Source organism: Populus nigra, chromosome 2, assembly GCF_951802175.1.
Source record: "Populus nigra chromosome 2, ddPopNigr1.1, whole genome shotgun sequence".
Lineage (NCBI taxonomy): Eukaryota > Viridiplantae > Streptophyta > Magnoliopsida > Malpighiales > Salicaceae > Populus > Populus nigra.
This window is the reverse complement of record NC_084853.1, coordinates 2,507,999-2,523,275: the sequence shown is the minus strand read 5'-3', so window position 1 is coordinate 2,523,275 and position 15,277 is coordinate 2,507,999. Positions and strand designations below refer to the sequence as shown.

Below are 15,277 nucleotides of genomic sequence, written 5' to 3'. Positions count from 1 at the left end.
AAGCATTTGCGATTCATTTAGGAATCTTGGTTCTTCATATCAAGATCATCTTCTTGCTCTCTCTTTATATTTTTGTAATACTTAAGTTTTGCTTTCATTAATCTCTTGTTCATGCTTTTCATTTCCTTTACTATACTAGTTAACTTATATCATGTTTATGTTCTTATAATGTTTATTTATGTTTTTCTTTTTCATAATGTCTAGCTAAGTTAATTATGTCAAGGTGAAAAGGTTTCACTAATGGTGTTAGGATAAGTATAATATAATCTCAACATGGACTTTAATGTTTATATCCAAGAAAGTTTGCTATTAACATGTCTTATCATTTTTATCTTATTAATTCTTAATACCTTGCTTGTTAAATGGTTAATCTAGATTTGTGTTGTATAACACTTGGTACATCAAATACTTGATCCTTCATACTTTTCGGCCGACATCGTTATTATGAGAGGAACTTGATTTGTTGTCAACATAAGTTAGCATCATGAATACTTGATAAAATTTATAAGTATAGTGTTACGTAAATAAGATGATTAATATGATCATGTTGATAATTTATAAAGAGTTTATACTTTACTTATCTCTAATACTATTAGTGGATGCTCTAACCTTGACATTTGTTCTTATCATTGTTTAATCTTCACATTTATCTTACATCTCAAAGTCCTCTTTAACTCATCATCACCACCACCATCATCATCATCATTGTTGTTGTTATTATTATTATTATAATTATTATTATTATTATTATTTATAATTTATATAGTTCACCTCCCTGTGGTTCGACCCCGGTGTTGTTGGGTTATTTATTACTTTGACACTCCTGCACTTGGGATAAGACATCAACTCTTTGATCGTGTCACTCTCTAGGAAATAAATGAAGTCGAGAATTATAAAGCAAAACTTTTTGACCAATATCAACTTTTTGATAATTTTTACAAGTTTTGCAGAATGCATGCGTGTCCTTGAATATGGTGGGCCAATAAAATCCACATTGTAAGATTTTTGAAGTTGTCTTCTTTGATGAGAAATGACCCCCCCACATGCTTCAGAATGATAAAATTTAATGACACTACTTACCTCATTGTCAGGAATGCATCTTTGAAATATTTGAACAAGACAATATTTGAATAAGGTTCATCCCAATAAAAGTTCTTCACTTCGTTCAAAAACTTTCTTTTGTCTTGGGTACTCCAATGAGCTGGCAAATCTCCTAAAGAAAGAAAATTGATATGATAAGCAAACCAAGGTATTGAGCTAAGAGAAAGTAAGGATTCATTAGGAAAGTAATGATCTATTGGTGTGATGTCAAATGTCGAATCTATTGTCAATTGATCCATGATAACATTTTTAGTGCCTTTCTTGTCATTGATTTCTTATTGAGAATAAATCATTTGCAAATCTTCAGATTCATTGAAGTCAGTTTTACTCAAAGTAGTTTCAAATTGATCATAAACTAATTTTTCAATAAGATCTACTTCCTGGAAATCATTATCATCACCAGGATGCTTGCAAATGTTGAAAATATTCATTTCCAGTGTCATGTTTCCAAATAATAACTTCATCAGTCCATTCCTACAATTAATCAATGCATTAGAGGCTGTAAGAAATGGACGTCCTAAAATAATTAAAATTGAATTACATGCTTCAACAAGTTGTGTATCCAAGACAACTCCAGGGTTGTATGTTTGCGAGTATGGGTTATGATTGGGCCTTTGGAAATTGTTTAAAGCATGGGCTTGTTAATAGAGACATTCCTTGAAAGAAGACAAAGTTGGACAGTCATTGGTTGAGTGTTCATTGGTTTCATAGATTTGACACACATTGTCTTGAACAGATTTTAATTGACCACTCCTTTTCAATTCTAGTGCCTCGACTTTTCTAGCTAAAGATGTAAACTTGGCTTTGAGGTCATAAGTGCCTGTAGTGTCCCAATTTGGTGTCTTATAAGTGCCTGTAGTGTCCCAATTCTGAGCATTTTCAGATAGCAAGTCTAGGTACTCCATTGCTTCATTAGGGTCTTTATCTTCAAAAGTTTCATTGCACATCAATTCCACCATTTGTCTATCTTTAGGTGTTAACCCTTTATAAAAATATGAAACCAATCTCCATGTTTCAAAACCATGATGAGGGCAAGTATTAAGCAAGTCTCGATATCTATCCCAACATTGGTAAAATGTTTCTCCTGCTTTTTGAGTGAAAGTGGTGATTTGTCTTTTGAAAAAGTTTATTCTATGATAAGGGAAAATTTTGTAGCCATGTTTTAGTTTTATCTTTTAATGAAAAAGGAAAAAAGCTTTAATCTAATGGTGTTCATGCTACAATTTGAGTCATTATAAGTGTTACAAACTTCTTCAAATTCTCTCAAATGCAAGTATGGATTTTCTAGATCTAAGTAATGAAGGTAAAAGTTGAATAATATCTAGCTTAAAATTGAAGTGAGATGCATCAGGAGGGAAAATTATACATGAAGGTGCACTTGTTATTGTAAAATTCATGTGGTCTCTAAGTGTTCTAACTCAAGTATTCTCATTATGAAGCGACTGGTTATCTTCTTCGGCCATATTTTCTGAAAATGATGAGGATACCCTACAAAGTCTACCACTTAATATACGTGACCAAACTCTCATGCATGTGTAGGAAGAGAATAAAATGAAAGAAAATAAAAGAAAAAAATAAACAAAACAAAACAAAACAAAACAAAGAAAAGTTAGATAAAAGGAAAGGAAAGAAAAGACAATAAAATAAAATATATAATTTATACAGTAATTTACTTTCCTCGGCAACAACGCCAAAAACTTGACACAATCAAAGAGTTGATATCTTCTCTCAAGTGTATGAGTGTCAAAGTAATAAATAATCCGGCAAGACCGTGGTTGAACCATATGGAGGTTAACTGTATAAACTACAAATAAAGAAATAGATAATAACAGAAAAGGAGTTGAAGAGAGCTTTGGGATGTGATATTGATATAAGGATTTAAACAAATATAAAACAATTGTCAAGGTTAGAGGATCCACTAATGGTATTTCAAATAAGTAACACAGAAAGGAGGTTCCAATTCGGATAATAATTTCTTAACATGATTATATTAATTATCTTATTTAAGTAACGTCAATACTTGTAAATGTTGTCAGGTATTCATGGTGATAACTTACGTTAACAACAAATCAAGTTCCTTTCATAGCATAGCTGTCGGTTATACCATACAGTTGGACTATGAAAGTGCCAAGTATTTGTTGTACCAAGGGTTATTCAACACAAATCTAGATTAACCATTTAACAAGTAAGGTATTAAGAGTGAGTAAGATAATAAATACAAAACATGTTAGTATCAAATATTAAAGTCCATGTTGAGTTTATACTATACTTATTCTTACACCATTAATGTAACCTTTTCACCTTGACAAAATAAACTTATCTAAACATTACGAATAAGAGAAACATAGATAAACAAGATAAGAATATAATTATATAAGTATAGTAAAGGAAACAAAAAGCATAAACAAGAGATTAAGGGAAATATAACATGGAATAAAACTTGAACATTACAAAATACAAAGAAAGAGAGCAAGAGCAAGGTCTTGATCTAAAAACCAAGATGCCTAAATGAATGGCCAATGCCTCCTTTTATATGCCAAAATTTGGAACTATTGATTTGATGACTAATTGTTGAGTGGGTGGCCACCTCTTAACTTGGTAACAATCCTTATCTTCTTGTCTGCAGAAAACGTCATTGCTAACATTAGAATTTGAATAGATAGTCTGCATGAAAGTTTTGGAAAATTGTCTCAGCTTTCCAACAAAACAAGAATGAGGTCATTTAGACTTCTAGAACTTGAGAAATGGGATGAACACTGAACAATGTCTGGGCTGTAGGACAGATTTCGACTTCTTTGTTGTTGCTACAATTTGAACTTGAAAACGGTCTTTTTGAATCTTGGACTCTCATAAACGTTTTAGGCCTATATCTTAGCTTTCTATCCATATAAACCAGATCTAAATCCAAGTTCTACAGCTCCAGTTATAATCCAATAACCGAATGGTGTTTCAATTTGAATTCAACCAGTATCTCTTTTCTAAGCTTAGCCCTCTCTTTGTCTTCTCAATTTCAGTAGTTAAACTCATCAATCAATCCTTTGATTTATGTGATAGGCCTGCATTTAAAATGAACATTTACCATACATTAAAGGTATCTTATATTATTAGACTTGTTATTATAAAACATGATTTAGTTAAGAAGTTATTGATACTTCAAGTGCAAAATGATGATATAAAACCTTGATAAAAATGCACTTTTAAGTACTAATCAACAACACATGGATATAACTTGGATCATTGGTGCTTTGGAATATGTACAAATACAACACAACCAAATATTTTTGGAGGTAGATATAATGTTGAAGGTAGTATCACATACCATTCCAAAGTCTATAGTGGTGTGTTAAAATCAAGTAGTCGGGATGGCATGCGGTTGAGAAGATACAAAAATGTACCTACGATATCAAGCCAGAATTGTTGGGGCATACGAGTAGCTCCCATTACTATTCGTACTGTCTCTAGTATCTGTCTATTTTTCTTTTCGACAATTCCATTATGTTAAGGAGTATATGGACATGTAGTCTCATGTATAATGCCCTTATTATCATAAAATTATCTAAACTCTTGACCAATATATTCTCAACCGCATGCCATCCCGAGTCCTTTATTTGTCTGTTTGTCCATTGTATCCATGGAACTGGAGTAGCAACCAACTATTTGAATTATTAGAGCAATTTTTTTTTATTAACGTCGATGTCCAATCAGCTTATACATACATCGACTAATTCCACAGGCCCTAAAGTTAACGACCATGTAAGCCTCCAATAACTCTAAGGAAATTCGAACGGATTGTTAGAGTTTATTTATTTGCCTTATTAGTGGTTTTTTTAAAAAAAAATATTGAAAATTTTTTAAAAAATTAATTTTTAATGTAAGTATATTAAAAAAATAACATTTTTAAATTTTTTGAAAGGAAAAAAAAAGTCACTCGGAATTAACATTCCCGCTAGAAAAAATGTAAAAAAGAAGAATAAACACTAACGGTCTTATAAACAGAAAAAATGTAAAAAAAAAATTCCCGCTAGAAATATACTGATAAACTAATTTTGTTTGTATTTTCACCGGTAAATCACCGATGGAGGTTCCATCAGTGATTGTGGTTGTTGCACCCTCACGAGAGCGCGGTGTCATGGCGACCCTTCCTAGAGCGAGGAATGATGTCGGGGTGTTTGTTTTATGAAAAAAAAAGTTGCCACCTAGTGTTATGGTCACTAGGAACCCTAACTGGTCTTTAGAGATTTTAAGGCAAGGGACTGGTTGCATAAGAGGAAGATTTTAGCACCCCTAATATGCCCTACTTAAGGTAAGCAGCTTGGTGTTTCGTTTGTGACACGATCAAAGAGTTGATATCTTATCCCAAGTGCAGGAGTGTCAAAGTAATAAATAACCCGGTAAGACCAGGGTCGAACCACAGGGAGGTGAACTATATAAATTATAAATAATAATACTAATAATAATAAGAACAACAACAACAACAACAACAATGATGATGATGGTGATGATGAGTTAAATGTGAAGATTAAACAATGATAAAACAAATGTCAAGGTTAGATTATCTACTAATAGTATTAAAGATAAGTAAAGTATAAACTCTTTATAAATTATCAACATGATCATATTAATCATCTTATTTACATAACATCATACTTATAAATTTTATCAGGTATTCATGATGCTAACTTATGTTGACAACAAATTAAATTCTTTTCATAACAACGATGTCGGCCGAAGACTATGAAGGATCAAGTATTTGATGTACCAAGTGTTATTCAACACAAATCTAAATTAACTATTTAACAAGCAAAGTATTAAGAATTAAAAAGATAAAAATGATAAGACATGTTAATAGCAAACTTTCTTGGATATAAACATTAAAGTCCATGTTGAGTTTATATTATACTTATCCTAACACCATTAGTGAAACTTTTTCACCTTGACATAATTAACTTAGCTAGACATTATGAAGAAGAAAAACATAAATAAACAATATAAGATTATAAACATGATATAAGTTAACTAGTATAGTAAAGGAAATGAAAGGCATGAACAAGAGATTAATGAAAGCAAAACTTAAGTATTACAAAAATATAAAGAGAGAGCAAGAACATGATCTTGATATGAAGAACCAAGATTCCTAAATGAATGACAAATGCCTCTTTTTATAGGCTAAAATTTAGAACTATTCATTTGGTAATTGATTATTGATGTAGTGGCCAACTATTAATTTAGTGGACTTGGTGGACAACAACACTCAAGCATTTTGGTTGGATAAATTGACATTGATGCAATCCGAATTTGACAACGTGTTCCGCATGAAAGTTGTTGTAAATCATCTTATCTTGCCACCCATAAAATGTTAGAGCATTTGGATCACTAGAGCTCGAGATATGGCTAAAATACTAAGTAGTGCTACTCGTGGACGTGGTGGATAGCCCTCAAGCTCTTGTCTGGATGAAATATCATTGTTACCATCCGAATTTGTGCAGGTCTTCTTCATGAAAGTTGTTGGAAATTGTCTTTTCCTTTCACCCACCAAATTGCACGTCATTTTTCCATCTATGACTTCAAATATAGGTAAAATTCTGAGTAGTGTTTGGGTTGGATTACAGGACAGATTCTGACTTCTCTTTTGTGGCCAAACTTTGGATTTGAAAACGGAAGATTTGGGGTCTTCCACTATTCATGAACATTGTAGGCCTATTTCTTAGCTTTCTATCCATATAAATCAAAATAAAATCCAAGATCTACAGCTCTAGATATGACCCAATAACTAAATAGTGTTCCAATTTGAATTAAACGAGATGTCCAGTCACAAGCAAAAAACAGATGACTATGTGACTCCTCCTCATGCCTATAGAACACACAAGTGGGATCAATAGGGATGAACATCAACCTATCACGAGTCCGAAGCTTTCCCAGGACAGTCAGCCGGAGGATGAAGCTGTATTTAGGCAGAGACCATTGTTCCCAAACCACTAGACCCCATGAGACTACTGAACCAACCAGTCTGAAGAAATCATATGCATGGGCCAGAAAACAATCTGCATCATTAGACCAGCTACTCATCAAAGTTATACTCACTTTTGAGTCCCCATAGTGCTGAGAGATGAGGTCCCTAACAAAGATGATAGCTTTCCATAGTAGGGAAGAAGAGTGATGTGCCTGGACAGTCCAAATGGTGCTACTGCTCAAGTAGAAATGGTGGATCCAGCAAATCCAAACTGAATCTGTTTTAAGATGAATGTTTCATAGGTGCTTGCCAAGAAAGCTTCTGTTACGAGCTTTAAGATCAAATAAACCAAGACCACCTTCTGTCTTAGGTATACAAAATCTTCCAGGCAACCAAAGTTGAGGTACCTCTTCTGACGTCCCCAGTCCATAGAAAGTTTTTGCAGATGCTAATAATATTCCTCACCACAATTTCAGGGATGGGGGAAATATTTAACCAAAATTGGACTTTCCCAAAAAGAATAGACCGGAGGAGCTCAAACACCCAGCATATGTAAGATGTTTGCCAATCCATCCTTGGACTGATGATGTCAAATCTTGCAGAAGCGGCGAGAACTGGCTGGCTAGCAACCTATGGGGACTCAGAGGGACCCCAAGATATGTGAAAAGAAACCTCCCTTCTTTGAAGCCAGAAGCAGTGAGAATAGATTGCTTTTGAACATTGCCAACTCCCCCAAAGAAAATGGATGATTTACCAGAAGGCTAGCCAAAGCTATTGGAGAATACAATAAACTGAAGAGGAGTCACTACGGGAGAGAAGTAAAACATCATCTGCAAAAGCAAGGTGACTGATACCTTGCACCTCACACTTTGGATGGAAACGAAAGCCCTCCTGCTGGGAAACAAGCTTGAGCATTCTGGAGAAATATTCCATACAGCAGTTAAAAAGGTATGGGGATAAGGGATCTCCTTGTCTAACTCCAATGTTCCCCGAAAAGAACCTATGAATATCACCATTAACTACTATAGACAAAGAGGCAGTAGATACACATTGCATAACAAGAAGAACAAATTTAGTTGGAGAGCCAAGGTGGCGAAGGAGGTTTTCCAAGAATTCCCACTGGACAGAGTCAAAAGCCTTTTTAAAATCAACTTTCAGCAAATAGTGGGGTGATGAACGCTTCCTGCCATATTAACGAAGAAGCTCCTGGACAAGATTAATGTTGTCACTCATAAACTTGCCACCTAAAAATGCATTCTGCATGGGGCTGACAATGTCCTTTAAAGCTTGAGCAAGGCGACCAGCTAAAATCTTTGCAATCACTTTATAAATAACATTACAGCATGAAATGGGCCTAAAATCAGACGGAGAAGAAACATTCACTGATTTAGGGACCAAAGCAATAATTGAATGGTTAACCTATTTAAGAAGTTTGCCAGAATAGAAGAAATCCTGAACAGCCACACATAAATCCCCTCCAACAATAGACCAGGCTTGCTTATAGAAAAAGGAGGAGTGGCCATCAGGGCTTGGAGCTTTGTCATTGCTAATGCTGAAGATTGCCTTTCGTATATCCTTATGAGAAACTGGAGAAAGGAGAGGGCCATATGAACTAGACGAAAGATATGGGCCACAGTGAATAACTACATTGTCAAGAGGAATGGTAGTCTTGGATGTGCCAAGTAACTGCTGGTAATAAGCCACAAATTCATCGCCCACTTTCTTTAAGGAATTGTTAAGACTACCATGGCTGCACGTAATGGCTGGAATGAAGTTCCTCCGATGGTTCTGACCCATGAGAGTATGGAAGAACTTTGAGCCTCTATCACTATGCTTAAGAAAGTTGCATTTGATCTTTTGATTGAAGAACTATTTTCCTGCAAACTTCAAAGTATACAATTTGGATCAAAAAAGCCTATCTTGTGCAAATAAGAGTTGATTATCCCTGTTTTGTTGTAATACAAATTGATGATGCTCCAACTCATATTCAAGCTGCAATACTCGTTCTAATATATGACTAAAATGGAGATGATTGAGCTCCTTTAAATTGATGATGCTCCAACTCATATTGAAGCCTGCGACAGAAAATGTACATAGGAGTGCCACATACAGGAGAGAACCAATGAGAAGAGACCACCTCCAATATCTGATCATGTGAAGCCTATATGTTAAAGAATTTGAAATTTTGTCTACCCTACACATACGGATCCAGACGAACTTCTGCATGAGAATGATCTATAAATGCACCTAGAGGGCTAAAGTGAACATAAGTAAGGCGCTGCAAAGAAGACCATGAAGGATTAACCAAAACCCAATCAAGCTTGCTCCAAACAGAACCATTTGTCCAACTATAATGGCAGCTAGTAAAGTTGACTTCTTGGAGGCTAAGATCAAAACAACATTCTTGAAAGTCAGAGATTTCATAAGAAGAAATAGCTACACCATTGTGTTTATCTGCTAAGGAAAGTACAAAATTAAAGTCACTAAGAACCAATCCAAGGGTAACTAGAATTCCATCGCCTTAAATCTCCCCAGAGATCGTTTAGTAGAAATAGTATTAAAACCATATACAAAAGTAATCATGAAGCTAAACTGAGAGATCAAACTACTAACAGAAAAATGAAGAGCCTGCTCAGAGGATGCAATCAGATTAACTTTGACCGTAGCTAGATTCCAAAAAACCACAATTCTAGCAGTACTTGCTGCATCCACATTTGTAAGGTATTGCCAGTGCCTGAGCTGAAGTCTATGGATACAGGCAACTCTGGAGGTAGTCAATTTGGTTTCAAGTAAACCACACATATCCATCTTATGCTTCTTCATAAGGCTAACAACCTCATATTGTTTCAAGGTATTATGGAGTCCCCTGATATTCCAATTGTATATATTCATGGGAGTGCAAAGGAAGGGGAAACCCTTCCACTACAACTACACTGTTTCTGGTTATGAGTTCTGACTCCACTCTTGGTAGGCACCCCTAAGAGAGGAACACTTTTAGAGTTTCCAGCAAGAACATTGTCTCCAGTATGAGCTACCAATAGGTCAGTTCTCTGAACCTCTCTAACACAAGGATTAGCCACCAATAATTTAGTTCTGGAAGGGGAGGTGTTCCGCACCTCTCCTGCACATAATGGGGGGGAAGGCGTTTCACAAGTGTTGACAGCAGACACTGGCTCTGTTATAATAACCTCCTTCCCCTTTAGATTGCAATAAGACTGTTTGTTGGCCTTATGCCTAGACTCCACAGAAACCCAAACTTCAAGGACAACATTATCAGTTATTGGCACTGTATCCACCCTAGAAGCTAGTGGAATGACCTGACCATGAGAAGGCTGATCTTGCACCTGTGACAATGTAGGAGGAAGAGACCCATGGTGTTGAAGTTGTGGTCCTAATCTGCTAAAAACGCTCTCTGTATCTGCTTGCACAGCCTGAGCTTGGGGCTGACTACTAGGCACCATGTTGGTATTAGCAGCAGCTTTGGGGCAGAGGAGGCGCAAATGACCAAGAACATGGCAAAAATTATAAAACTTCGACAGAGTTTCATAAACAACTTTTTGATGCAAAGTAGGACCCTCTGGCAAAGAGACCTCAATTGTGTGTCAAAGTTCCTCAAGAAGATCTATTTTAACCAACACACATGCATATGACATGCGAGAAAGATTTTAGGTAAGTTGGTCACATTGAATAAGCTTCCCAAGAACACTGGCAAACTTTGATAGACAAACGGGTGACCAGCAGCATAAAGGAAGGTTTGGAAACTTTACCCAAACCGGGACCCGTGACATTTCCTCACTGGAAAAGTGAAAATTTTTTATCATATACCGCAAAATGAAGGGTCTTCCATACACAAGGTAAGATCCTCCAAGAAGAACCGTAAGCTTGTCCTCCTCTATTTTAAATCTGTATACCAGCCACCCAAAGTCATTAATGGTAAGGGTGGCCTCACATTTCAAGACATTAGAGATAATACTATTTAGAGCCGTATAACCAAGGCTTTTGCCAGAGACATATCCCACAGCACAAAAATTCCAAACTTCAAACTTTGGTTGAATGTCCTCAGGGGAGATGGCACAAGTTTTAGTGAGATGATTAAGTGAGAAATTTTAAAGTTTGGTACAAGAGACAATAGATCTATTTGAAAAGAAAAGGTCCCTCCATTTGCAACTGCCAGGAGTGAAGATAAGGTTACTTACTACAGTGGTAATGTTAGGCACTCGACCTCCAAAAGGAAGGGCGGAAGACACTTTCACAGCAGGGAGCAAAGTAGGAGATTTGGGGAGTCATCACACTCTTCATCTATAAAATTAAAATCGAGTTAATCCTCTTTTAGGATCTCTTCATCTGAATCAACAGAACAATCTTCCACTCGGACCTCATCCAAGGACGTAGAGCCAGAAGTAACCACCACCACAGAAGGAAGTTGGAGAGATCACTAAGACACATCGCTAGGTTGAGATGAAGGCATGGGGGAAAGATCTGTGTAAGGTTCACAAGGAACAACATCGGGTTTGGTACCAAGAACAACCATGAGGGCAAGAACCACCGAACCATCACCATTGTGATCATGATCATTGGGGAAGCAATAGGAGCATGCAAAACATCTTGTCTACAAGTTACTGTAGAAGTAGCCTTTCTTTTGTTCTTTGCCATTTGAAAAGAGGAATAGACGACAAAAGAGAAAAGAGGGGGAAATGGGGACGAGTTGAAAATAAGAGGAGTGGGAAACAGGAAACGGAGAAGAGGAGGAGAGCAGAACAAGGAAGACAAAGAAAGCCAAGGGAAAATTCAAATAGCAAGAGCCACCAGCAAACATGAGGGAATCCACTTCATGGAGGAGGAGAGCATCTCTCTCTAGATTCTCTCTCTTTGACCGACTAATTGAGAGCTTTTTTTTTATTAAATGTAAGAAATTTTATAGATCAAAATAAAACATAGCTGGAGACCAGCAAGTTAATTGTACCGGCATATACAAACTAGAGAAAGGGAACAAACTCCTTTGATAAAGGGGAACAAACTCACTGAAATAAAAACATAAGCTAGCTAGCAAACCTAACCAGCAGGAAAAAGCCTTCACAGCGGGTAAAACCAGAAGCAACTTGCATCCAGAATCATTTCATTACTAGAGAAGAACCTAAAATGCCAACAAACACCAACAAAGGCTCTGATCAAACAGCAAAGCATACCACCCAGAAATGCAAAGCAAACAGAGACCGACCAAAAGCAAACCAGCAACAGCAGGCACCAACCAGACACACAATAGCATCTAGTAACACTTGATACTAGAAAGGAACCCAAAATGCCAGCAAGAGGGACATTTACAGAAACTAAATAACCAGCAACAGCAACTGCTGGCACAAAACAAGTACAAATAGAAAGAACTACACAAAGCAAACTGCCAGCCAAGCTACAATAGGAAAATCACCAAAACAGAACAACTACTCTGAATCTAAACCAGAAACAACACTAGCAACAACAACATCATGATAAGACGCCACTAACAAAGGAGACTGCACAAGATTAAACTGGCAGCTCAACGACAATAGGAAACAAGCAACAAAATTTGCACCAAACCAAAAACTTGCCCTAGAGGCAGGGGGCTGCACAAAAGAATGCCCAAGACTAGCAAGTCTATAAATTGAAACAAGTACTACAAGATAGCTAATGAGAAAACATCAGAAAATGGATGATGGAGCAGAGTCATCTAAGCTATGTAGTGACTGGAAATCAACAGCATGAGCCTTGGACTTCCTTTGTGACCCCAAACAAGGGATGGCAGCTGCTTTGCTTCTAGTGAGATATTGCCTCATGGGAGGGGCTACAGCTGCAGTGACCCCAGCTTTAGAATGATGTGTTGAAGGGTTGGAGCTAGAGCGCTCAAATGTAGCAGCTTTGGACCTCTTGCAACCAAAAGACTAAGGCCTTAGAGCACAAACGATAGCAGCTTTAGTGGACATTTGATCCACTTGGAGATCAGTAGACGAGCCTGCATAATATGGTTCCTGCTTCTCAACTGCAGCTGTTTCTGCAAAGGGGCTAGAACTAGTTGAACAAACAGGAGATTAATGAGGCCTCTTCTTACTTCTAGGCTTGAGTCCTTTGGTGCAAGTGAGGGTTGAATGTCTCAGAATCTTACACTACTTGTAGAAGTGTGGAAGTGATTCATACATAATCTGTTGTACAAAGTGGTGCCATTGGGCAGAATCACATTGATAGAGGATGTCAAGTCGGAGAGCAGGTCGACTTCAACAACTCTAGCATATGAGAGCTGGGTCATTTGAGAAGTAGGGTTATCACAATGGATTGGCTTCCCAATCATGCTTGTAATTTTGGATAAGCAAATATGATTCCAACATCATAATGGCAAATTAGGGAACCTCACTCATGTAGGCATTGTGGTCATATTAGGAGATTGAAAATCACAAAAAATCAGGCATTATTTTCAGGATAAGAGGCCTACCAAAAACAACATATGGACCCGTACCTAAGACATCTAACATCTCCAATTCTGATGAGAATGCAAAGATTAACCAACCTGAATCATGCATTGTGAAATGAGCTTTATACTGCCAGGTTCGATTAATATATGATAATAGTGAAGCATAACATGGGAATTTCCCAGCCATATAGCCAATCAAGCAAAACTTCCACTTAACACTAAATGCACTAACATCAGTTTCCTGAAGATGACATGAGGTAGAGGATGCATATTCTGAATCCTTAACGGAAGAAGAATATTGTGATATGGGATCTACTACTAAAGAGATTATTTGGTTATGTTGGTTACTTGTGGATATGAGAGTTTCACTCTCTCATCCTACTCCTATGTATTGTGAAAACCAGAGTTTTATTCAGATTGCTCACAACTTGGTTTTTCATGAATGAACTAAGCACATTGAGATTGATTGTCATCTTAATCATCATCATCTCAAGCATGGCACCGTTACTTTGCCTTTTGTTTCTTCTTCTTTGCAGATTGTAAATTTCTTTACCAAGTCGTATTCCATTTCTCATTTTTGTTTTCTAGTTGGAAAACTCTCGATGCTTATAGTTTTCGCTTCGTGAGTTTGAGGGGAGATGTTAAATAATACATTTATCTTGTTTTATTTATCAAGGTATAATAATATTTTTAGCTTAACCTATATATAAGCTCTTTGTATTTAGGTTAAATAACGTACTTTTAACAAATCAACAAAAAGGAGAATTCTAGCCTCCATCTCTTTCGTGTTCATATTTATTTTGTGTTAATTAAATTGTTTTAACAATATTATACTGAAGGTTATTTGTCACAAATGTTTATATGAGTATTGTAAAGGATCTATTATTGTGATATACATACGGCTAAATTGTTATGAATTTTTGTATGAGTATTTCGAGGGATCTATTATTGTATTGTGTTGAACATTGACTGTCAAGAATGGCTAGATGAGTAATACGAAGGGTCTACTATTGTGTTATACTACCGAATGTTAAACTATTATGGAATGTTTATTTATGTATTACAAAGGATCTATTATTATGTATACTAAATGTTAAACTATTACAAAACGTCTGTACGAGTATTACGAAGGGTCTACTATTATGTTATTGTGAACATCAAATTGTTATGAATTGTTTGAATGAACATTAAAAAGGATATATTATCATGTCATGGTGATTTCATAAACTGCCTCTGGAATGTTTGATTGATAAATGATTAGCTTCGGCTAATGGTATCCTAATGGATGATCGGGATTGATAAATGATTAGCTTTGGCTAATAGCATCCTAAGGGGATGACCAGGATGAATAAATTATTAGCTTCGACTAATGGCATCCTAAGTGGATGATTGGGATTGATAAATGATTAGCTTTGGCTAATGGCATCCTAAGTGATGATCGAGAGAATAAAATGAATAAATGATTAGCTTCGGCTAATGGCATCCTAAGCAGATGACCTGAATGAATAAATGATCGACTTCGACTAATGGCGTCTTAAGAGAATAGCTGAATTTGGGAGTTATGAGTTAGTTCAAGAATTGATATGTTCATATGTACTATGTTCTTTATATACCAAGTATATGACAGAACTATGATTGTTATGCTTTAAACAGATAATAACATTAGTTTGGTTAATGATATTCGAGATGGATGACCGAACTTAAGTATTGTAATTAGCCTCAGTAATTGATGAATTATTAAGGGTGGTATTTACATAAGTATGGAGAAATGAAAGAATTATGCTCTT

The 15,277-nt window shown here is 36.0% G+C and overlaps 1 pseudogene; it reads right to left on the bottom strand.

Annotated features, from left to right (window-relative positions):
- Positions 1 to 15,277, bottom strand: part of LOC133682452 (uncharacterized) — a 213,147-nt pseudogene that overhangs the window by 34,340 nt on the left and 163,530 nt on the right.